Raw genomic sequence first — 26647 nt, forward strand, 5'->3', positions numbered from 1 at the left:
AAGGTTGTGTCATCTGCATAATGCAGGTTGTTAATGAGTCTTCCTCCAATCCTGGTGCCCCATTCTTCTTCATATACTCCAGCTTCTCAGATTATTTGCTCAGCATTCCAGCTGAATAGGTACAGTGAAAGGATACAACCTTGACACACACCTTTCCTGATTTTAAATCAAGCAGTATCCCCTCGTTCTGTCTGAACCACTGCCTCTGGTCTATGTGCAGGTTCTTCATAAACACAGTTAAGTGTTCTGCAATTCCCATTCTTCACAATGTTATCCATAATTTGTTATGATCCACACAGTTCAATGCCTTTTCATCGTCAATAAAACACAGGTAAACATCTTTCTGGTATTCTCTGCTTTCAGCCAAGATCCATCTGACATCAGCAATGATATCCCTGGTTCCACACCCTTTTCTGAATCTAGCCCGAATTTCTGGCAGTTCCCTGTGGATATGCTGCTGTAGCCACTTTTGAGTGAGCTTCAGCAAAATTTTACTTGCATGTGATATTAATGATATTGTTCAATGATTTCCGCATTTGGTTGGATCACCTTTCTTGGGAATAGGCATAAATATGGATCTCTTCCAGTTGGCTGGCCAGGTAGTTGTCTTCCAAATTTCCTGGCATAGACAAGTGAGCACTTCCAGTGCTGCATCCATTTGTTGAAACATGTCATTTGGTACTCCATCAATTCCTGTTTTTTGCCATTGGGTTCAGTGTATTCGACTCATAGTGACCCTATAGGACAGAATAGAACTACTGCCTTATAGGGTTTCCAAGGAACAGCTGGTGGATTCGAACTGCCAACTTTTTGGTTAGCAACCTAGTTCTTAACCACTGCACCACCTGGGCTCGTGTAAACTAATGCACTTGAAAATATCTATCAAATCATTAGAATTTTTGCAAACATGTTTAGTCAAGAATTTGACTTCTATGCCTCTTCTTGATGTGCCATGCTGTACCATTTGGCTAAAGAGCCACCAGCACATACCTCCCTGGGTCTGCATAGCCCTCAGCACCTGGCTCCCTCAGCACCATATCTTCTTTTTTTTTTTTTTATGTTTCCTCTCTCTTTCCCTTCCTTCCTTTCCTTTCTCCTTCACACCTAACCTTGTGTGCCCCCCTAGCCTTTCTCGATGGGATGTGCTGCACTGCCTGGCTAGAGAGCTACCAGCACACAGGGGTATCCTTCAGCACTATATATATATATATCTTTTTTTCTTTATCTTTCTCTTTCTCACTTTTCCTTCTCACTTCCACCTAGGCCCTGTGCTGCCTTCATCCCCTCCTGATAGGCCATGCTGTGCCACCCACTAAGAGACACCAGCTCACCACCACCCCAGTTCCACTCTGCCCTCAAAGGCTGATTCCCTCAGCACCATATTTTTTTTGTTTGGTTTTTGCTTTCTTTTGTTTCTTCTCTCTCTCTGCCTTCTTTCTTTTCCTTTCTCCCACCCACCTAGCCTTGTGTGCCACCTCCACCCCTTCTTGACAGGTCATGCTGAACTGCTTGGCTAGAAAGCCACTGGCACATGGGCTCCCTGGGCCTGTCCTGCCCCCACCTGCCACCTCCCACAGTGTCATCTTTTTATTTATTTTTTTATTCTTTTTTTTTTTTGCTTCTGTTTCAGTTCTTCTTTCTCTATCCTACTTAGCTCTGCACATCACATGCTTTCCCTTCCCTCCTGCCTCTCTGCACTATGTGATGAGCATCATGCCCCTGAGTGGCACATGTGAGGACCTCTGGACCCCATGACATTACCACTGAATGCCATGCCCCTGGATGACACCAGAGTGGACCCCCAGAATCTCAGACCCTGCTCCATGATGCCCCTCAACCCACCCCAACAGCCATAGTTTGTGCCACAAACAACCCATTCCCATCCCTTCCCCTAGTGATGAACCTACCCTGCTGCATCATAGCTGAGTGACCAGCTCTTCCCACCTCGACAAGATGGTGAGAACCATTGTGCCCACAAATGAGCAAGCAACAATCATGCACAGCCCACCCACCCAGACATAACTAAATAAAACAAAAAGCAGGATGAAACAAACAAACCTACAATCAATGAGTGCAGAAAATAGCTCCTGAGTGTCTCAGAGACAGCAAAAAATATCAAAACATATAAAAAAGAAACAGGACAGGATGGCTCCAGCAAGCAACCAATATAAAACACCAGATGACCTCTCAGTAGAAGAAAAGGCATTGCAAGTATCTGATAGGTAATTTAAAAGTCTAATATCCAGAGCTCTCTAAGAGATTAGGAAAGAGATGAAGGAAAACATAGATAAATTTAAGGAAAAAAATAGAAAAAATCACAGAAAATACAGGGAAAACACAGACAAAGAAATGGAAGAATTCAGGAAAATAATACAAGAAAAAAAGTCAAAATAAATAATTAGAAATCATACAAAAACAGAAAACAACAAATGTTTGGGAGGCTGCGGGAAATTGGAACTCTTATACACTGCTGGTAGAAATGCAAAAGGGTACAACCATGTTGGAAAACAATATGGCACTTCTTAAGAAGCTAGAAATAGAAATATCGTGTGATCCAGCAATCCCGTTCCTAGGAATACATCCTAGAGAATAAGAGCCATTACATGGATAGACATATGCATATGCATGTTCACTGCAGCATTGTTTGCAATGGCAAAAAAGATAGAAACAACCTAAGTGTCCACTTATGCATGGAAACACAAACTACGGTGCATGCACATAATGGGATACTACTCAACAATAAAGAATAACGATGAACCTGTAAAACATCTCAAATGATGAATCTCGAGGGCATTATGCTGAGTGAAATATGTCAATCACAAAAGGACAAATACTGTATGAAACCACTATTATAAAAACTCATGGAAAAGTTTCCACACAGAAAGAAACAATCTTTGATTGTTATGAGGGAAGGGAGTGGTGGGGAAGGGGAAGGGTGGGGAAGGAAAAACACTAACTAGGCAATAGATAAGTGGTAACTTTGGTGAAGGGTAAGACCGTACACAATATTGGGGAAGGCAGCACAACATGACCAAGGCAAAATCATAGAAGCTTCATAGACACTTCCAAACTCCCTGACGGATTGAAATACTGGGCTGAGGGCTGGGGTCCATAGTCTTGGGGAACATCTAGCTCAACTGGCATAACATAGTTTATAAAGAAAATGTTCTATATCCTACTTTGGTGAGTAGCGTCTGGGGTCTTAAAAGCTGTGAGCAGCCAGCTAAGATACGTCAGCTGGTCCCACCCCATCTAGAGCAAGGGAGAATGAAGAAAGCCAAAGACAAAAGGGAAATATTAGTCCAAAGGACTAATGGGATAATGGACCACAACTACCACAGACTGGGTTCACACAACTAGATGGTGCCCAGTTACCACCACCATTTGCTCTGACAGGGATTACAATAGAAGTTCCTGGAGAGAGCTGGAGAAAAGTGCAGAAAATTCTAACTTACAAAAAAGACCAGACTTACTGGCTTGACAAAGACTGGAGAAACCCCGAGAGTATGGCCTCCCAATTCCCTTTTAACTCAGTACTGAAGTCACTCCTAAGGTTCACCCTTCAGACAAAGATTAGACAGGTCCATAAAACAATAAAAACAATATATGTAGTTCAACTATGTATACGAGACTAAATGGGTATAGCAGCCCACGGGCAAGAACACAAAGGCAGGAGGGACGGGAAAGCTGAAATGGGAAATGGGAAACCAAAGGTTGAGAAGGGGAGAGTGTTGATACATATCACTGTTTATACATCTTGGGGTTGGCAACCAATGTCACAAAACAATATGTGTATTAATTGTTTAATGAGAAACTAATTTGTTCTGTAAACCTTCACCTGAAGCACAATAAAAAAAAAAAATTCTGCTAGACAACAAATTGTAAATCTCCTCCCTCCTGTAAAAAGTTTAGTGATTTATACATGTCAATGTAGAATCTTTTCTTACTACTTAATTTTTGAGCACAGAGAATATGGTGTTATAACATGGTAGGTTTTTATACTTTTTTGTCTTTGTTTTGATGTGAAGCAACATCTTGCATTATTCACTTCAGAAGGCAATATATCAGTTAACATAAACATTGTTTTGATGGGAAAAAAAGATTTTGATTTCTAATGTAAAAATAAATAATTATATTTAGCTACAGAGATATTTCATGTATTCCATAGATTTAGATATGGAGAAAACAAAAACCCTCACAACTGGACCAATAAGCAACATCATGATAAATGGAGAAAAGACTGAAATAGTCAATGATTTCATTTTACTTTGATCCACAATCAACAGGCATGGAAGCAATATCAAGAAATCAAACAATGCATTGCATTGGGCAAATTTGTCAAGATGTCATTTTGAGGACTAAGGTGCACCTGACCCAAGACATAATATTTTCAATAGTCTTATAAGCACAGGAAAGCTGGACAATGAACAAGGAAGACCAAAGAAGAATTGATGCTTTTGAATTACAGCATTGGTGAAGAATATTGAATATACCATGTACTGCCAAAAGAATGAACAAATCTGTCTTGGAAGAAGTACAGCCTGAATGCTTCTTAGAAGCAAGGATGGCGAGACTACATCTCACATACTTTGGACGTGTTATCAGAAGAGACCAGTCACTAGAGAAGGACACCATGCTTAGTAAAGTAGAGGGTCAGCACAAAATAGGAAGACACTCAACAGAATGAATTGACACAGTGGCTGCAGCAATGGCCTCAAGCATAACAACGATCATGATGATGGTGCAGGACTGGGCAGTGTTTCCTTCTGTTGTTCATAGGATTGCTATGAGTTGGAACTGACTTGACGGCACCTAACAACAATGGAGATACGCATAGTTAATCTGAAAAACTGGACTACGTGAAGAAGAACACTGCATCAAGATTAGAGGAAGACTTATTAACAGCTTGTGGTACGCAGATGATAGAACCTTGCTTGCTGAAAGCTAGGAGGATTTGAAGTTCTTAGTGATGAAGATCAAAGACTACAGCCTTCAGTACAGATTACACCTCAACATAAAGAAAACCAAAATCCTCACAACTGGACCAATAAGTAAAATCATGATAAAGGGAGAAAATACTGAAGTTGTCAAGGATTTCATTTTATTTGGATCCACAGTCAACACCAATGGAAGCAGCAGTCAAGAAATCAAATGACATATTTGCATTGGGCAAATCTGCTGCAAAAGACCTCTTTAAAGTGTTCAAAAGCAAAGACGTCACCTTGAGAAGCAAGGTGATCCTGACCCAAGCTATGGTATTTTCAATTTCCTCATATGCATATGAAAGCCAGACTGTGTATAAGAAATGCAAAAGAAGAATTGATGTCTTTGAATTATGGTGCTGGCAAAGAATTTTGAATATACCATGGAGTGCCAGAAGAATGAACAAATTGTCTTGGAAGAAGTATAGCCAGAATGCTCCTTAGAAGCGAGGAGGGCAAGACTTCATCTCACTTATTTTGGACATGTTATCAGGAGGGATCAGTCCCTGGAGAAGGACATCATGCTTGGTAAAGTAGCAGGTCAGTGAAAAATAGGAGGACCCTGAATAACATGGATTAACACAGTCACTGCAATAGTATGCTAAAACATAGCAATGATTGTGAGGATGGAGTAGACCGGGCAGTGTTTCATTTTGTTGTACATAGGGTTGCCATGAGTTTAAATCGACTCTATGGCACTTAATGACAATGACATGAAGATATTCAAGTATTTGTGAAACATAAAAATAAAAACTTCTTAAATATCCTAAGAATCACAATAGTTAAAGATTGGGCTTTAGGAGAAGAGGCAAATTGAATTGATACATTTTTTTATTGTTTCTTCTCAAGATTCTATTGGAAAAATAAATGAACTCTGTTAAAACAGCAAATGGGCTATTACTGGAAAATAAGTGCAACAAAATTTTGAAAACAGAAAGCAAAGTATATTTACAAATTTAACTAAGAGAGGAAAAAGGGTTATTGTACTAGATTAAGGAAGGGTTAATGTACCTGGCCTTGCCGATAGCTATTTTGCAGGCTGGAAGTCGAGGAAGTAATGCCTTCAAGATCTGGATGAAAGATATTTTCTATCTGGAAATCTATATTCAACCAAGCTCTCTATAAAGACAAAATAAATAGCTCAGACTTCTAAGGACCCAGAGGTCATACACTTCATGTATGCTTTTTTAGGTAACTACAGGAGAATAGTTTTACAGCAAAATGAAAAACTTAACCAAGAAAGAGAAAGTTGTAGTATCTAGAGGACAGTGCCGCCAAGTCGATTCTGACTCATAGTCAAACCCACAGGCCGACTTTGTAATTGACCTAGATAGCAACCTGTTCAGACAGAAACAAAAGAAAGGAAGGCTCTAGAAGCAAGGCCTTCAGGGAAAAAAGGGGGGATTGTATTTGCTAGAAGAGATTATATGGTTGATTTTGGGGAATGAAGGAAGGATATACGTATTGCAAATCATGTAAGTGAAAGAAATATCATTTATTAAATACAGAATTGATTAAGTAAATTTTGGTAAATCTATACAATGCAATACTATACAGGAATTAAGAAGAATGAGACTCATGTACAGATGCTGAAATGGAACAATCTCCAAAATACATACTTAAATGAAAAGGCAAGTGTAGGATGTGCAATGAACTTTTCCGAAAGATTGTGGCCTGCACCCTTGCTTCTAAATGAATAAGTCCTAAACCCTTGGAATTTCCTGAGTGACTGGAATCTTTGTTATGCTAAAGAGCTGAATCTTGGGTGGGGGCTGGCCATATCAAAAGATCCCCCATCTTATATCAGCCTGAACTCAGGAAAGGGGGGGCAAACATTTGAGTTCAACCATGTGTTCACTGATTCATTCAATTATGCCTACACCACACCATTAAACCTCTATAAAAACTCTGGACACTGAAGCTCTATGAGCTTCTTGGTTAGTGAAAGACATAAATGTTCAGGAAGGTAATACATCCTCTGGAACAGGGAAACTCTATAATGCATACTGTCCTGGAACTTGCCCTATGTATCTCTTCATTATAATGAAACTGTAATCCTAAGTACAGCTGTTTCCTGAGTTCTACGAGATATTTAGTAAATTGTTGAACCCTGATGGGTAGTGGGAACTCCTGATTTTGTAGCTAGCAGGTCAGAAGCAAGGGGATCCTAGGGACCCCCAAGCTTATGGCTGCATCTCGAGGGGTAGAGAGATCCTCTAAATTTGTAGCCAGCAGATCAGAAGTGAAGGAGGTCTGCGGACCCATGAGATTATGACTGACATCTGAAGTCTGGGGCAGACTTGGCAGTTTGGGGGACTGTGCCCTTTAATTTGTGAGCTCTGGCAGTTAGGGTCAGAAGAAGAACTGCATTTATAGCTTGTGTCAGAGGGGTTGTTTAGAGTTGGTTGGTGTATGTTGGAGAAGACACATACACACAGAGACACAGATGCATACATGTTTTAGCAACATAAGAAGGACTGTATATAGTATGCTTTCATTGTATTTTCCAAGAGATAGATACAGACTTCCATAGTTGGCTTCTATATGCACAGATTTACTCTGGAAGAACGTATAACAATCTGATAATGATTGCTGTGGGGAGGGAAATGGAGGATTGGGGTGGAGGGAAGAGGGCTGAGAGGGATACTTCCCTTAACTACATATATTTCTCATCAATTAAAATTTTTATTATGTACATATTTTTACCTATTCTGCTATTCATAAGGTTTTCACTGGCCAATTTTTTTAGAAGTGCATCTCCTGGTCCTTCTTCCTAGTCTGGAAGCTCCGATAAAACCATCCACCATAGGTGACCCTGCTGGTATTTGAAATACCAGTGGAATAGCTTTCAGCATCACAGCAACATTCAAGCCACCACAGTACAACAAACTTTACCACTTGTCTAAGTCGTAAAAATATTATGAATGTCATCAGTCAGAACAAGATCAGGACCCTACTGTGGAACAACCTATCAATTACTCATTTGCCAGTGCCAGCTAAAGCTGAAGAAAACTAAAACAATTCATGACAGCCAAAGTATGACGTTGAATATATCTCTCCTGAATTTAGACACCATCTCAATAATAGATTTGATGCATTGAACATTAATGATTGAAGAGCAGATGAGTTCTGGGATCAAGGTCATCATACATGAAGAAAGCAAAAGGTCATTAAAAAGAGAGAGAAAAAGAAATGACCAAAATAGATGTCAGGAGAGACTCTGAAATTTGCTCTTGAATGTAGGGTAGCTAAAGTGAATGGAAGAAATGATGAAGTAAAAGAGCTGAACAGAAGATTTCAAAGGGTGGCTGGAGAAGATAAAATGTTACAAAGTCATGGAGTTAGAACACCAAAAGGAAGAGCATACTCAGCATTTCTTAAGTTGAAAGAACTGAAGAAAGAATTCAAGCCTCAAGTTTCAATACTGAAGGATTCTACAGGCAGAATATTCAATGATGCAGAAGGCATCAAACAAGATGGACAGAGTACACAGAGTCACTGTAACAAGAAGAATTGTTAGACATTCAACCATTTCAGGAGGTAGCACAGGATCAAGAACCAATGGCACCGAAGGAAGAAATCCAAGCTGCACTAAAGCCACTGGTGAAAAACAAGGTGCCAGAAATTAACGGAATATCAATTGATATGTTTTAACAAATGGATGCAATGCTGGAAATACTCATTTGTCTATGCCAAGAAATTTGAAAGACAGCTACATGGCCAACCAACTGGAAGAGATCCATGTTTGTGCCTATTCCAAAGACAGGTGTCCAACCAAATGCAGAAATTATTGAACAATATTGTTAATATTACATGCAAGTAAAATTTTGCTGAAGAGGTTTCAAAAATGGTTGCCCCAGTACATTGACAGGGAACTGCCAGAAACTCAAGCTGGATTCAGAAGAGGCCATGGAATGTGGGATATCATTGCTGATGTCAAATAGATCTCGGCTGAAAGCAGAGAATACCAGAAAGATGTTTACCTGTGTTTTATTGACTATGCAAAGGCATTCTACTGTGTAGATCATGACAAATTATGGATCACATTGGGAAGAATGGAAATTCCAGAACAGTTAATTGTGATCATGAAGAACCTGTACATAGATCAAGAGGCAGTCGTTCAAAAAGAACAAGGGGATACTGTGTGGTTTAAAGTTAGGAAAGGTGTATTTCAGTGTTGTGCCTTTTTATCATATTTATTCAATCTGTATGCTTTGCAAATAATCTGAGAAATTAGACCATATGAAGAAGAATACAGCATCAGGATTGGAGGCAGACTCATTAATATCTTGTGATATGCAGATGAAACAACCTTTCTTGCTGAAAGTGAAGAGAACTTGAAGCACTTACTGATGAAGATCAAAGACCACAACATTCAGTATAGATTACACCTCAAAATAAAGAAAACAAAAATCCTCACAACTGGACCAATAAACAATACTATGATAAATGGAGAAAATACTGAAGTTATCAAGGATTTTATTTTACTTGGATCAACAATCAACATCCATGGAAGCAACAGCCAAGAAATCAAAAGATTTATTGCATTGGCTAAATCTGCTGCGAAAGACGTCTTTAAAGTATTCAAAAGCAAAGATGTCACCTTGAGGACTAAGGTATGCCTGACCCAAGCCATGGTATTTTCAGTCACTTCATATGCATGAGAAAGCTGGACAATGAATGAGGAAGACTAAAGAAGAATTGATGCCTTTGAGCTACGGTGTTGGTGAAGAATCTTGAATAGACCATGGACTGCCAGAAGAATGAAAAAATTTGTCTTGGAAGAAGTACAAACAGAATGCTCCTTAGAAGCAAGGATGGAGAGACTATGTCTCATGTACAGTGAATATGTTATCAGGAGGGATCAGTCCCTGGGGAAAGACATCATGCTTGGTAAAGCAGAGGGTCAATGAAAAAGAGGAAGACCTTCAACAAGACGAATTGACACGGTGGCTGCAACAGTGGGGTCAAATATAGCAACGATTATGAGGCTGGCTCAGAACTGGGCAATGTTTTGTTCTGTTGTGCATAGGGTCTCTATGAGTCAAAACCATCTCGATGGCACCTAGTAACAACAACATTATCTATTCTAAACAAACTGAATTTTTCACCATGAGTATGTACTATACCTGTTCCAAATAATGTCACCTCATCCCAACTGTCCTTCTCTTACTCTGCTCTACTTTTACTTTTTTCCATAAAATTGATCACATTGTAACTTATTATGTGATGTTTTACTTTTTTTTTTTTTTTTTTATCTTCCCTGATAGAGTATAAATAGAGCAGAGTTCTCTGACTCCTTTTCCCTGCATCCCAAGCACACAAAGCAGAACCTGGCACATCTGGGTAATCTGGAAATATTTCTTGAATGAATAAATTTTTAAAAAAGGAATCACAAATAAAAATTAAACACAACCCCAACCTGGTCAAATCAAAAGAGAAACCAAACTAGTTTTGACTGCTGGATTTTTTTTTTTTTTTTTTCTGGGAGCACTTGGTTTATTCCCAGAATACTTTTAGGTAGATATCCCAGAAAAATAGGAGACAGCATTTCCAATATTTCTATTCCATACATGTATGTAGTGATAATTGTTTGTAGAAGAAGAGTTTTAGAGTAAGAACAGGGGTGGGAAGGAAGAACATGTTTCTCTATTGGGTATAAAATTCAGAGAGAAAAAGATGCCTTGACTGTATAGAAAAACAACAGAGTCATCTTGTGAGAGAGAAATGGAAACTCAGCTGAATGTCTTGGGCTGGCACTTGAAGCAGACATCAAAGGCATTATGGTAATGAGTTCAATTAATGAACTGACAAAACAAACACTAAACAAATTAATAAATATGAAACAAATTAGTGCACACATGGTCTATTTTCATATTATATATAATGTAATAAAAAATATATAATGATACAGAAAGGTGTTCTTTATGGATTATATTTAAACAAGTATATAACCAGATAGAGTTCCTCATCACTCACTTTTTTTTTAATTCAAATTTTAGAAATACAGTTATTTCAAATAGAATAAACAGAGGGGTACATAAAAAACAGCAACTAGTTTTATCCAAACAATAACATTCTTTTTATTTCCTTCGTATTATGGTATTTTCAATATGAGAAAAAGATTATAAAAATGGAATGTGTCTTTTTTATATAATATTGATGGGAATAAATGCTTATATTTCTCTTAGAAATAGATAAAGTTAGAAAACGTTTTTTTAGCAACCACCTTTTGGTCTTTGTTATATATATATATTAAATGTACAAGACAGTGGAATGGCATAGATACATCAGAAGAGTTTATAGCAAGGCAAGGTCACTGTTGCCCAGAGAAGTAGTAACCTGGGTAAGAATTTTTTGCAGAAAAGTAAACAACTTTGCATGTAGACAAACTGCCATGAGCAAAGGCAGACTGTAGGTGTTAGGGGATCACTTTCACTTTTAGGCCAGAGGCTTGTATAATGGCAGTAGCTAGCATCACAGAACACTTTCCAGTTTTCAGGTGTGCTATTTTATCAGCAGGAAACCCTGGTGATGTAGTGGTTAAGTGCTATGTCTGCTAACCAAAGGGTCGGCAGTTTGAATCCGCCAGGCACTCCTTGGAAACTCTACGGGGCAGTTCTACTCTGTCCTATAGGGTCACTATGAGTCGGAATCAATTTGACGGCACTGGGTTTGGTTTTGGTTTTTTTATCAGCGGGTGAAGTGATGAGAGCGTGGGCTCTGGAGACAAACAGGTTTTCAAATCCTAGAGCCACCACTACACGGAGGTGTCAATTAATACCTAAAGGAAGGGTTGCTCTGAGGGTTAAAGGGGAGAGAGAAGGCAGGGAGATCACCTAACACTGTACCTGACACACCGAAGTCGTGGACTAGGTGTCAGCTCCTTGCTTCTGCTCATCCCTCCCCGCATCCTCACATCTGTGTGAACTAGTCAGGAAGAGTTATTATCCTCATTTTACAGGTGAGAAAATGGAATCCCAAAGATGTTAACTAACTTATTTACAATTATTAAAGTTAATAAGTAGTGGACTCACCATCTGACTTTTAGCTCAGTGACAGTGACTTTCTATGATGACTAAAACTGGTTATAAACACAAGGAGAACGTGAGATGAGGATTTTCTTTTTAATTTTTTTTCAGCCGAGGTCAGTTGGTTGTTTGTCCTGAGGGCTCATATGATGTTATCTAATGTGATAGATTCACCACAATTCAAACCTTGTCCTCAATTTTGTAGGCTCCTAAATATGATTTTTAGAACACATGAAAAGTATATGAACCTCTCAGGAGCAAACTCATATCAAGTAATCTGACAAAGGAAGTTCCATGAGGAGAGGATTCTTCCTTAAATACATCTCTGTAAACCTACTGTCTAGCATCGGACCTGGAATAAAATGATTAATATATTTCAGTTGCTCACATAAACAGAATGATAATTTCTTACTTTATAATAATAATATGTCGAAAGACCCAGACACTTGCATTCTTTGGAAAGAAAAAAAAAAAAAACGGGCTCAGAAGGGCATTTTCTGAGTGTATCATTCAGAACAAGGAACACTGAGCCATTTAAAGCTTCCCTTGCTTTGGGCCTGATGCACTCATCCCCACAAGAGAGGCACTGGCATTGCTCTCAGTCCGTGGCCCCACACACCTTCTTACTCTGTCTGCCCTAGGAAGGGAATGTCCAAGTTTGTCTCTCTGACTCTGACACATTCGTCTCACTATTAAACTGTCCTCCATTTCCCTCATGTCCCTCATTTCTGACGATCACATTTTTTTTTTTAGTTTTTCAGTTAAAAATTATTCTGACTTCCTCCAAAAAGTTACAGCTAGAACTCCATATACTACAGCAACTTCACTCCTAGGTATATACCAAAGTGTCTTGAAAGCAGGGACTCTGTTTACCAATATTCACTGCAGCATTATTCACAATAGCCAAAGGTGGAAACAACCTAAATGCCCATCAACAGATGAATGCATAAACAAAATGTGGTATATATATACATACGTGTTACTCAGCCATAAAGAGAAACAAAGTTCTGATACATGCCAGAACATGGAAGAAACTTGAAAGCATTTTCTGAGAGAAGTACCATATTTTTACACAAATAACAGGTGACTTTTTTTTTTTTCTACTTTGGTACCTGCTCCCACCTCCTGAGAGGTATTTTCGTAAGCACCGCTATGCTAATTTTTTAAAAAATTAGCATAGCGGTACTTACGAAAATACAGGAGAAGGGAGCGGTTGGCAAACAAATGTAGAAGGTGAGCGTTATTTGTGTAAAAATATGGAAATTCAATCACAAAAGGGTAACAACTGTATGATCCATTTTTATTACCTAGAATAGGCAAATGTATAGAGACCGCAGTTTATTAGCAGTTACCAGGTGTGGGAGAGGGGAGAAAAGGGGGGAGTCATTGTTTAAGAAGCTCTGAGTACCTGTTAATGGTGATGGGAAATTTGGAAATAGACGTAGTGATGGTTGCACAATACGCTTAATGTAATTGGTGTCACTAAATTGTACACGTAAAAATATTGTTGAATTGGCAAATACTGACTTATACATATTTTTACCACTATCTAAAAAAATGCCAAAAAAAGAAAAAGAAAAGAAGAAGATTCTGGCTTGTAAATCTCTTATGAATGACTTTGTATTTCTCTGGTTACATTCATCTTGCTGGCTTTTACAGCTTAATTTTCAGATGGCATCTAGTATTTAATGTCTATGGTGATATTTTGCTGTCTGCCCTCAGTCTGATGAAGTGGCTTCCGCCTTTTTACGTTTGAAAACCCACAGTGCATGACATTCACTCAGTAGCATCCTAGTTATCAAGCTTCCCCTCCTCTCCCACTCAGAGGAGGATATCAAAATGCAGTTGAAGGAGAGTGACATCTCAGGATAACCTTGACTTCTCTCTAACTTACAAACAAAAGTAAATTATTTGCAAACTTTGAACTATTAATAGTAACAAATTACTTGCAACAGAGCTCACAACAGATTGTGACACACCATTGGATCTTGACCTCTGTGTCTAGTGGAGAAAATAAGTAGTTGTTTTGATTGCTTAAATTTCTTGTATTTAAGAGGCAGTAACACACATAGCAAAAACCACTTTTTAACTTGACTTACACAATATAGAAAGCAAACTTTATATCCTAAGGAGAACACTCCCTTAAACTTTAAAAGAATGGAAGAATTGTATCAATTCTTTATCAGTGGGACATTTTTCCTACGCCTAGAAAAGGATAAGGAGAGACATATACATTATTATTTTAAAAGATTATGAGTCTATTTACAAAAAAAAAAAAAAGGAATAAGAAAGAAAAAGAGGAAAAAAGGAAGTAAACAAAATTCTAGATTCCTAGGGATCTTAGGCTTTAAGGAGACTAAATATAACCCCACAGCCTTCCTTTTTCCATGAAGTCAAAAACTTCTAATTCTAGCAGAAGTTTGGACTCTGATATTTCACTTCGAGCACCACTTTGTGTTTTCTCATCCTCTTTTTCAGTTTGTGGGTCAAAAGATAAGTCATTAGGGACTTATATTTCCTGTCTCATCTTCTCCTTCCTTCTTAAAACGTTGTGGGAAATCAACTTTATAAAACACTTAAGAGAGTCGTGGATGTTAACTTCTGAAATGGTCTCCAAAATTCTTATTTATCCGTTTCCAAGTAGATTTTCTCCCAGGGCATTGATCAGAATGATTCTTCGTATAAAGGGAAAATATCACTATATGCAATATTTTATAATCTTTCTCTAAATTTAACAAGGGTTTCTATTGTTTATGATTTTCATATCTATTTATAACTCTTACTCTAAGTACTGCCTGTTCAGAATTGACAATTCCCAGGAGAAGAAATTTAAATGAATTTATTAACCAAACTTTATCACTCTAGGTATCTGCATCTGTCCTGTCTTCAGTTTAACTTCTGTTTCTAAACTATAAAATATTTCATACTGAATAAAGAGTCACATTCAACCAAGAATGCAAGTATTAAAACATCTTTTCATTTCCAGCATACAGTGTAAGATTTTTGCCTATTAAGTGCTTCTGAGCCTTGGATTTTTCCTCCTATTCAAGGTTGATTCCACCACTGCAGTCCCTGGGCGGATACGGCTGAGTAGTGGCATTCCCTGATGGCTATTTCTAACAGCTAATAGGATAAAATATGACTTATAGGATTTTCTGGGACAAATATCGAAGAATAGGAGCAAATATTCAGTTATGAAAGACCAAGGAAATGCTTCTCTTTGATTTAGACAAAAAAAATAATAATAGATAACTGAAAGGGCTGAGGGTTTTATTGACATCTTCTCCTTCGTTATAGTCCCATCTCTTAACGCATAAGTGACCCCCTGGGAAGAAAGGATAGAAAATTGGGAAAAAATAAGAGAAAAATTATGGAAGGTGCATGAAGGACCAGAATACATTTACATAGCAGGGTGAGAAGACCTACATCTTCAGCTGTTTAGGGACAATGATTTTCCATGTACAAAGTTCATCAAGGTGCTCATGAACCAACCACAACCACCAGTTGCCATCAAGTCCATTGCAATTGATGGCAACCCCACGTGTGCCAGAGTAGAACTGTGCTCCTCAGGGTTTCAATAACTAATTATTAAGAAGCAGATCACCAGAATTTTCTTCCAAGGTGCCTTTGGGTGAACTCGAACCTGCAAATATTCTGTTAGCATTCGAGCACATTAACCATTTGTAGCACCCGGGAACTCACCATGAGCCAAAGGGACATTTATTTTTTTAAGGAGAAGAAAGGAAGGGCAGGATCCTAGGATTAAACAGACTTTTTTTTTAAGGCAGTTGTAGTTTTAAATGACATTTTCTTTGTTCGTTTCTAAAGATATTACAAAAATATGATCTTAGAATTAGGAGCAACTATAGACAACCGATTTAGCAATCCTCACTAGGGCTTTCCTGACAGAGCACTCACCACGAAACTGATTTAGCTTAAGGGTAGTTCTAATTAACTTCTGCTGATTGGCTGGCAGCATCTAGGAAGGCAAAACTTAAAATTATACTAACAGTAATCAACCCGCAATTATTCCTGACACCAAAGCAACTTTACAAGGAAGGTGGGAACTTTGAGGCTCATCAGTGCTTTCCAAGGCTCTCATCCAAATCAACTTCATCCATCAACCAAAATATATACAACTCTGACTACTAATCCATGTTTATTTGATTATTTTTATCGTGCAGTGAACTTTCTTCCCCTTAATTTTCCATGTGAGATTTTTCTCCTCGGCCACCTTAAACCTCTATTCTTTCATAAAAAAATTGACCCCGTGCCACAGCTTCACATTGTACTCTCTCCTCACCTGTTCTTACTAAAATCTGGCTGTCACTCAGGACCACTGTATTATAGTTCTTTTAAGAGAAGACTCTTCCTTCCATACTCCATCCTCTTGTGGCTGTAAGTGGCAGGTTGCAGCACTCTTGAATCCTAGGCATCTCAAGTTCACATGTTGATGGGGAACAAGCAAGTCATTGACATGAATGAAGCTGACCCATTTGGAAATGTGACATGGTGGAGGATTTGACATGTCGGAAAGCACATGCCCCTGTAATTATGGCAGCTACCTTGGTTGGAGCTAGAGCAGCTGTTTGTCATTCCGTACTATAAGCAAACTTTTCTAATATCTTCTAATTTTTCAAAAGAAGTAAAAAATTCAGGTTTTATTGGTGATATGTCTCTATTTTAAATATTGGCAACTAATTTAACACATTTAAACATTGTGGAAAACAAAAACAAACAAAAAACTTGTCTGTAGGCTAGTTACATCCCATAGCCTGAAAATTTGTAAACTTTATTCCATCATTTTATTATCACTCCCAGTGTATTGCTCTTTTATCCACGTACTACACCCTGCCTCTTTTGAGGCTCATGAAATCTGGCTTTATCATCCTCGTCTATTTTGTCTTTTGGGACGGTCACCTAATTCTAACTGTAGTTTTTACTCGCATACGACTCATCCTTCCAAGTGCCATTCCCTTCCATCTAGAGCAGAGGTTGGCAAATTTATTTAAAGGGACATGTAGTAAATACTATTGACTCTGTGGGTCACCTGGTCTGTTGGAACTATTCAGCTGTGCCACTGTCACATGAACACGGTCATAGACGATATGCCAACTAATAAGTAAAGCTGTGTTCGAGTCAACTTTTTTATTAAAATAGATAGTGGGCTGGATTTGGTCAGTGGGTTGTAGTTTGCTAACCCAAACTGAAGGAATAAAAGAATATTAACGTGGAATATAAGGATACAAGGCCCTATGTGGTTTGTCTCCTGTTTACTCCTCTAGCTTTATCTCCCATTTTTTCTCTGTGTGTTAGTCTGTCGTAATAATAAATTACAGTTATCATTCGTTCAGCACTTTCTACATGCCAGCTACATTTCTAAACTCTTTACCTGTGTTAACTCATATGATTGACAAAAAAAAAAAAAAAAAAAGAAGGTAGGATCTTGGCGTCTTAGTTTTATAGCTGGACATATTGAGGTACACAGAAATTACTTACTTTGCCCAGGGTCACCCAGGCAATAAGTAGAAAAACCAGGATTTGAAATGCTCATGCTGTTAGTCACTATATCATCCAGCCTCTGTGAATCCCTACCCAAATCCTTGTAACTGAGGAGACTACACCATGTGGTTTTGAGCATAACGTTCCCCTACCTGGTATTCCCCATTCCACTTCTGCCTGGTAGAGCTTGATCAAGTATTTCTTCTTCTGGCAAGTCTTCCATTACTTCACACCTCCACAATGGCCATGCTTACATACTCTCTATTCTGTACTTAGTAGCTATTTCTGCATGTGCTCCCTCAATATCGCACTTAAAAAAAAAATTAGTAATAGCCTACTTTTGAAATTAGTGGTTTTTTTCAGCTCAGAGTTTGTGTTATTCATCTTTGTACATACAGCACTTTGCATAGTTCCTGGCACACAGTCCATGCTCAGTAATTGGTTTACTGAATTAAATTAAAAGATTAATTCATCCGAGAGTTTTCAGTGTTTCTAATTTACCCATCAGCTCTCTTTTTTTTGGCTGGGGGATGGGAGTGCAATTAGAGTCTCAGTTTGTGTTGCCTCCGAAGCAGAGTCTGAGACATAGGCTCATGTGCAACTAATTTATTTGGGAGGAGAAGGAAACACTGGTATTGGAAAGTCAAAATAAGGCAACTAAGAGAAAGCAGCTAGTAAAGTGTACATTATCAAGTCATCTACCTCTGTGGTCAACTCGAGCTTAATCCCACTGGAAAAAGCCTGAAACCTAGTATAGAGCACATACCTCCAAGTTATTCTACCCAAGGGATAAGGTTGCTGGGGTATTTATACACCAACTCCTCTCAGTCATTGGATGAGGGGTACTCCCAAGGGAAGTCATAAACAAACATATCCAGAATGCTGCACAGGTGGGCAAAGGAGGCTTTGTCGGCAGGGAAAGCCTCAGGCAGCGAAGTGCAGGTGCTGGTAGTTGCTAGGCCAGCTCATGTGCTCTGGAGTGTGAGAGCTCCTGTGGATGGGCAGGGCGCCAACAGCGTCTGCTACAGTTTCCCTTCAAATTAACAGTAAGGTGAAGAGATACCGCTCCCCTTTTCTGCTTTTGCTAAAATGAGACTTTTAAGGGTGTTTAGTGTTAGAGTCCCTGGTGGCGTAGTGGTTCAGTGATAGGGCTGCTAACCAAGATGTCGATAGTTCGAATCTGCCCGGCGCTCCTTGGAAACTCTTTCGGGCAGTTGTACTCTGTCCTATAGGGTCGCTATGAGTCGGAATCGACTCGACGGCAGTGGGTTTTAGTGTTAGAATCTTTCCTTTCACAGTTATTATGTTTTGCTTCTCTCCATTTTTGGGATGTGTGTAAGGAAAATATTGTCCATATCATTTGTCAGATTAGGCAAGCTCTAGTATGCTCTGGCAAGTACATTCACTGCTTGTCCTGTGAGATTCTCTTCAATCAAAGATTGCCTTCAGTCCCAAAACTGTGATTAGTGCCACACTGATGTATTTTCTTGACATCGGAGCAATTGAGTGCCATTCTTTTCCTATCTATTTCTTTTGTGAAAGACAGTATCTTCAGTTGCCATTTATAGTGAGCATGTAAGGGTTTACACACTGTTCTAGGTGCTTGAGCAGACTCGTAGCAGAATAAGATGGTGGCTGCCTTTTAGAATATATAGACTAGTGTGCAAGCCAAGTACTTATATTGAAATATGATAAATGTTGAAGATAAGTGTAAAGTCAAAGGGAGCATGGTAAATGGATTGACTAATTACTTTGTAAGTGCAAGTATAATTCAGGCTATCCTAAAATTTCTCTAAAACTGAGAGGTTTCCTTGTTATTTCGGTATCCCAGAATCTCCCATGTTACGGATTAGCTCTTAAGTTTTTAATTACTTTTTTTTTTTTTTTTAAAAATAACACTGTTGGTGAAAAGATTCATTAATCTAAAACATCCTTCTTAAATGCTAGCAGTAGAAAGACCATTAAGAGCATAAAATTTTTTTTTTTTAATTTTATTCAGGAGTTGAATAAGGCAGTAAAAACAGTCAGGCAGCAGAGAAACGAATTTAGAAGATGCTTGTCCGTGAATGGTGTAAATGATTAACCAAAAGGTTGAAGGTTTGAGTTCACTCAGAGATGCTTTGGAAGAAAGGCCTGGTGATCAATTTCCAAAAAATCAGCCATTGAAGACCCTGTGGAGCACAGTTCTTCTCTGATGCGCATGGGGCTGCCGTGAGGTAGAGCTGGCTGGATGGCAACTGGTGGCTTTCGCAAGTATAATCAAGAATAAGGTCTCGACCATATCTGGGAAGACAGAGGAGAGACTGAGATGGATCAGTAAATGATGAATCTAAGGTTTTGAACTCGGGAAACTGAGTAAACGGCGATGCAGCTAAGCAAGATGCTGAAGCCGGGGAGGTAGCTGCTGTGGTGAATGGCTGTGAGCTCAGTGTGGACATGAACCAAGCTTAAAGTGGTCGAACTGTGTGGGCATGAAACTCAGGCCACCAAATTCCCCTAGGAACTATTGGTCTGGCAGCAGAGTCAGAAAAATAGCCATAGTGATGATAGTTGTGATAATAACAATAATAAATATTTCCATTTCTACAGTAGTGGGAATACAAGTTATTATTTTAGGAATTTCTCAGGTAACTTGGCAGAATTCTGTCATAAAGCAGAAGATGACCGTTAGTTTGGACAGCCTCATGCTCCCTCATTCTCCTCCTTTGAAAGAATTCTTAGCACAAAGAAATTTATTTGGGTAACAATAGTAAAAGTATAAAAGCTATTATGTCTACAGATGGTATATGAAAGCTGAAAACTGTTAAAATCACTATTTTATCCAATATTTTTCACTGTAAGTCAGAATCAACTTGACAGCAATGGATTTGGTTTTGGTTTTTATTTTGATTGACATGATGGGTAGACACACACTTTTTTTTTGCACACTGAGATGGAGATTTTTTGCACACTGAGATGGAGATGATTTATTTAGTACCTACTATGTGCTAGAAAATGATGATAGTATAATAGTTAAGAGCTACAGCTGCTAGCCAAAAGTTTGGCAGTTCAAATCCACCAGGCACTCCTTGGAAACCATATGGAGCAGTTCTACTCTACTTATAGCGTTGCTATGAGTCAGAATCGACTCGACAGCAACAGGTTTTTTTTTTTTTTTTTTTTAATATGCTAGGCCCTTAGCACACATTATCTCCAATTCTCCCCACTTTGCTGCTTTTTTGTTGATGAGAAAATTAGTTGATGTACCATTGTCTCTGCTTTTTCTTTCCTCCATTCTTTCCAAATGTACAGTCACCTGTTACCAACGGGTGTTTCCTACAGTTTGTAAAGGACAGCTGCAGAACCCAGCCCCAACCATACTTTGTGCTAAGCCACATGACTTCTGTACACCCCTGCTGTGTAACCATTACCCATGTTCTTTACCATCCAGCCTCTCTCGGTTCCTTGATTTCGTGCTCAACTTTTACTGTTTCTGACTTTGTCAGTTGTGTGTCAGGTTTTCATTCCTAAGACATTTCAGCTCATCCAGAGATGGTCTAAAGCATGAGAAAGAAAGAAGAAAGAAACAAACACAGCATCTGATTGCTTTTATCTTATTTTCTTTTTTTTTTCCCCCCCTCCTCCTCTTTTGGAATAAAGTTGGAGAACGAAGCTATCACTCCTTCTTCTCTCTCTTTCCTTCACTCGCTCTCTGTTATACACACATGCACTATAATTGTATTATACTTTTCACCTGCCCCTTCAGCTTTGCAATTTGGCCCTCATTTCTTTCATTGATGAGCTAAATGTATTCTCACAAATCTACCCCATTACACTAACATATGCAAAATGCTTTATGTTTTGGGGCTTGTATACACATTTATTATACATTCAATCCTCAAAATAGCCCCTCCTCATTTACATAAATAACTGACACTTAAAGGAGCCAAGGAGTCCCTGGGTGGTGCAAATGGTTAACGTGCGGATTAGAGGTTTGAGTATACACAGAGGCACATCAGAAGACAAGCCTGGTGATCTACTTCGGCAAAACCAGTCATTGAAAACCCTATGAAACAGTTCTACTGTGATGCGCAAGGAGTCCCCATGAGTCAAATTTAACTCAATGGCATCTGGTTTTTAAAGAAGTCAAAGTCGAAACTGTTATTTGTTTTGCCATCGACATTAAGCAGAAGAGCCAAGATTGTGGCTCAGGTTTTTATCTGCCTTCAAAACTTACATAGTTTTCATTACATTATATCTCAAAAGCTTATTCTATATGGTGCATTCAATAGTGCTTCAGACGGATGTCGGGAAAGAGAACAATAGTAAACATTTTTTAAACTTCATTCTGCTAGGAAGTAAAAATGTTAATCGGTAATACCATTAAGAATATTGTCAAGTCCAAGACAATCTTTAAATGTATCCATCTGAAGACCTGCTTGATCACTAGGCATCATGGGGTTTCTTCAAATATCTCATTAAATCTTAATTATCAAAATTCAGGGAAGCTGGGATAAGACTAAAATTGTTCATTGTAATATACTCATATGTCCATAAATTACATACAATATATGTTATTCCCACTAATGTTTTAAAAAGCCCAGACCAAACCCATTGCCATCAAGTCAATTCTGATTCAAGGCGACAGAGTAGAACTGCCTCATACAATTTCCAAGAAGCTGCTGGTGGATTAGAACTGCTGACCTTTTGATTAGCAGCCAAGCTCTTAACCATTTTGGTATGAATTCTTATACTTTCATTGTTGTCACAGACTGTCTCTGTCCCTATTAGTTCAAGATGATTATTGTCCCAAGGGAGAAAGAATCCAGCCGCACTAAAGTACAAAGATGTTATAAATCTCTCTTTTAAGTACAGAAAGATTTGCAAGAAAATTTAGTTCCCAAGACCAGGTAAGGAAAAGATTTTAGAGGATAATCCAAGATTAGAAATAGGAGTGTTTATGTTTGGAGTGGAATGTATCACCTCCCATGTTCCCACTCACGGGATTTGGAGGATTGAAAATTGAGTGAATCTGTTTCATTCATTTCTAGAGTGAAGCTTGGGGAAATAGCAAGCCTCATAGGAAATCAGCTCACAACAATATGGCACAGTACTAGTATGCTAGAAATTGCAGAGACATGTCCAAGCTGGAACTATGGGGGGGAAGGTTAGAGATGCGCCTCATACAACAGTGGAGTAGGATTAGTATACAGGGATTAATGCATGGGGTGTCAGAGCTAAGTGATTAGATTCTGCAGGAGCATGCTCTTCTATCCAGTCTGCTAATCTCTGGATTTTAGATTGTTTAATCCATTTGTGAATGTAATTAATGTAATTATTAATGTTATTTTTAACATTGGATGTTTGTTTTTTGTTCACTTGTTTTCTTTATGTCTCTTATCATTTTTGTTTATTCCTCCTTTAGAGGTTCTTTTGTATTAAATATTTGAGTGTTCTACTTTAATTCCCCTTTTTATTTTTTAACTATGTCTTTCAAATAATTTTTAGTGGTTGTGTTAGTATTACAATATGCATTTTAACTTATCACAGTCTACTTCAGGTTAATACTGACTTAATTTCAGAAAATATAACAACTTTGCTCTCATAAAGCTCTATTTCCTCATCCTTTTCTGTGCAATTATTTTCAAATATAAATGTAAGTAGATTATAAATTCAAAATAGAATGTTATAATTATTGTTTTATACAATGTTAATATCTTTTAAAGAAATTATGAGAAAAAAAAGGTATGTATTGATTCTTTTCTATTTACCATTTGTGGTACTCTTCATTTCTTGTGGATTCTAGTTACCATCTAGTGTCATTTCCTTTCAGCCTAATGGACTTCCTTTAGAATTTCTAGTAAGTTAAGTCTGGCAGCATTTATTTCTCTCGGTCTTTGTTTATATGGGAATGACTTCGTTTTTGAAGGAAGTTTTGCTGAGTATGATGTCCTTGGGTGACTGTAATTTTCTTTTAGTACCGAGAATATTTTATTTCACTGCTTTCTGGAATCTATTGTTTCTGATGAGAAGTTAACTGTCAATTGTTATTCCACATATGTGAAGAGTTGTATTTTTCATGCTGCTTTCAAGATCTGTTTTTGTCTCTGGCTTTCAACAGTTTGACCATGATGTTTAGGTGTGGATCTCTTTGTGCACATCTAAACTGGAGTTTGTAAATCTAATTACTCTGTAGGGTCATATTTTAAATCAAATTTGAGAAGTTAGTGGACATTATTTCTTTAAGTAGTTTTCTTTAATTCCTCTTCTTTGATGTTGATGTTGCCCAGTAGGTCTCTGAAGGTCTTTGAAGTTCTGTTAAATTTTCTGCAATCTTTTTCTCCCTGTTCTCTAGAATACATAATTTATATTGATCTTTCATCCAGTTCACTGATTCTTCTTCTGTCTTTGGTTTATTCATTTATTTATAACAATTTCTATTTCTTCTTTGAAATTCATTATTTGTTGAGTCATTGTCATCATACTTTCCTTTAATTCTTTAATAATATTTGCATGGTGATCTTGCCTATCAAATCTGATATCTGCCTCCACACAGAATTAGTTTCCACTATTTTTTTTTTTTCCTACATTAGGGTTGATTTTCTGTTTATGTGTCAAAAAAATTTTTTTTTTCTAAACTGGGCATTTTACATAATATATTTGAGCAATTCTGGTTCTGAATTTTTACCCCTGAGGATTATTGTTATTGTTCACTTATTTTTTTTATTGCCTGGACTTTAACTGCAGAATCAATTTCTCCCACCATGTGCAACCACTGATGATTCTGTTTAGTTTTATGTGAGCATAACTTAGAGGTAAGTCTATGATTGTTCCAAATTTGTGCTTGAACACTTTGCACCAGTAAGGCTTTTACCATCTGCTGATAGATCTTTGTGTGGGTTGGTGTGTGCATTAAATATTGAGGCAGTTTTCTAGACTGTCTCAACTCTTCTTTTTGCTAGGCCTTCCCAGGTCTTTCCCGTGTGTGCACAGCTTCTTTGTTAGGCAGGAATGTGTGGAGAGCTTGGTTTCTCTCAAGCATTTCCTGTATGTTCACAAAGACTCACAGTCAGCCAGGAATATGTGGTAGAATTGGGCCCTCTTGAGTTCTATTCTGTCCCATAGGGTCACTATGAGTTGGAATCGACTCGACGGCAACAGGTTTGATATTTTTTTTTCCCATTGGTCTCTCTGCATGTGCATGCTGATTAAGTCATAGGTGTATGGAGAAATTACCTAGTCCATCTATGACTCTCTCATTTCCAGGATCTCCTGTAAAATTTATGTCTAGCCTGAAGGTCTGTTGCTTTCCAAATATATGTCTAAAACTCAGCTAGCAGGGCTGTAGGCTTTCCTGCTCATTTCTTTACTGACTTGCTATTTTTATTAACACTGCAATTGGGATTTTTCCTTCCCTCTTTTCAAAAACAAGTTGGTCTACTCCAGCAGCAGCAAAGTTCCTAGCTTTCAAGGCCAGCCCTGCTCTGGTAGTATTATTCCGTACATTTGAGCAAGGTAAGGGGATGGAGCAACCTAGGCTAAAGATAGTCCTTCTACTTAGTTGGAGTTGAGCTGTTTGCTTTTGGTTGACTTCCAAGTCCTTAAATGGTTGTTTTGACAATTCTGTTCAGTTGTATATTTTGGGAGAGGGAAGAGGGGAGAATTTACTGAATTCTTTACTCCACCATTGTCAGAAGTTCTGCCTTCTAACTTACTTCTGAACAGTTATCTGAGGAAGCCTAGGAGTGACTTAATGTAATTGGAAATGACTACATTGAGTAAAAAAAAAAGTGGATAAAAGGTGGCCACATGCTTTGAACTTCACCTATCAAAAGGTAGAATCTGTATCCTTCCTCTCCTACCCCAACCACCCTTGCCCCTTGAATCTTGGAGGTTTTTTGAAAACTTTGATTTTACTGAATACAGCAGAAGTGACTCTACAAATTTCTGGGTTCAGGATTTAAGAGGTTGGCAACTTTCACTTAATTTCACTTCCTTACTCAAAACACAGCTACCATGGTTGAGGAAGAAACAGCACTCTGGAGAGACCTCATGGAGAGGCACTGAGATACCTGGCCAACAGCCTCAGCTGAACACCAACTTGCCAGCCATGTGAGTTAGTCATCTTGGAAGTGCATCATCTATGCTCAATTGAGGTGCCTCATTTAACTCAGTCTGGAGCAGAGACGAATCATTTCTGCCAAATCCTGCCCGAATTGTAGATTTGTAAGCAAAATAAATTATTGTTGTTTTAAATCACCATGTATCTGGGTGGTTTGTTACATAACCATAAATAACTGCAACATTAATTTTATGCCTTCTTGAGGAATGGGAGTTTGGGATTAAAGCTAAGAACAGTTATTATCATACCCATTTATTATCTACCTAGCAAGTAAGATTTTCATAGCCACAAAATCGGATTGCAAAAATATAACTTAAAAAAAACAAAACAGAAAAACAGCTTTGTAAGTATAGCTTGCTTTTTTGGATAGAAGATGACTATGAAATCGAGGAATGAGGAAGTTCATCCAGGGGATTATGGAGCAAAGGAGGAGGATATAACGAGAGAAAAAGGAGAGGAAAACAATCAGATGTTTGTCTCAATTACTTTTGCATGCTTTGGCTTAGGGACAGGGGAAATGTGCCCGGGAACAAGGGCGGGGGTTCTTGCCCTGTTTTCAGTTTGCTGCTCTGTGAAGAGGGCCCTGGACAGGAGGTGTCACATCAGCACTGAGACACATGAGTAAGGTTATGAAGGCAGACTAGCATAGTCAGGGGGGACAAGAAGGTCAAATTTGTACTTCAGTTTCATCTCTTTTTGTTCTGTATGGAGTCCCTGGGTAGTGCAAATAGTTTACATGGTCAGCTGCTAGCTGAAAGATTGGAAGTTTGAGTCCACTCAGAGGTGCCTCAGGAGAAAGACCTGGCAATGTACTTCTGAAAAATCAGCCATCGAAAACCCTATGGAACAAAGTTCAACTCTGACACCCCTGAGGTTTTCATGAATTAGGATTGACGTAACATGATGGCAACTGCTTTTAGTGGGTTTATTCTGTGTGGTTTGATCACCGAGCTGAGAATCAGCAGACCTTCCCTGGAGTCTGCAAAGGTTGTGGCAAAACAAGACCAGCATAGAGGTTAGAGTTGTCCCAC

At 38.3% G+C, this 26647-nt stretch overlaps 1 long non-coding RNA gene across 1 annotated transcript in view; it reads left to right on the top strand.

The window, feature by feature from the left end:
- The window catches only part of LOC135227274 (uncharacterized), a 29750-nt gene extending 3525 nt beyond the window's left edge, over positions 1-26225 (top strand). The window contains exon 2 of the long non-coding RNA XR_010317430.1: positions 25506-26225. This is a non-coding gene — a long non-coding RNA (uncharacterized LOC135227274). The remainder of the gene's footprint in view (positions 1-25505) is intronic.
- The last annotated feature ends 422 nt before the right edge of the window (positions 26226-26647 follow it).

Source organism: Loxodonta africana, chromosome 1 (genome assembly GCF_030014295.1).
Source record: "Loxodonta africana isolate mLoxAfr1 chromosome 1, mLoxAfr1.hap2, whole genome shotgun sequence".
NCBI classification, from domain to species: domain Eukaryota; kingdom Metazoa; phylum Chordata; class Mammalia; order Proboscidea; family Elephantidae; genus Loxodonta; species Loxodonta africana.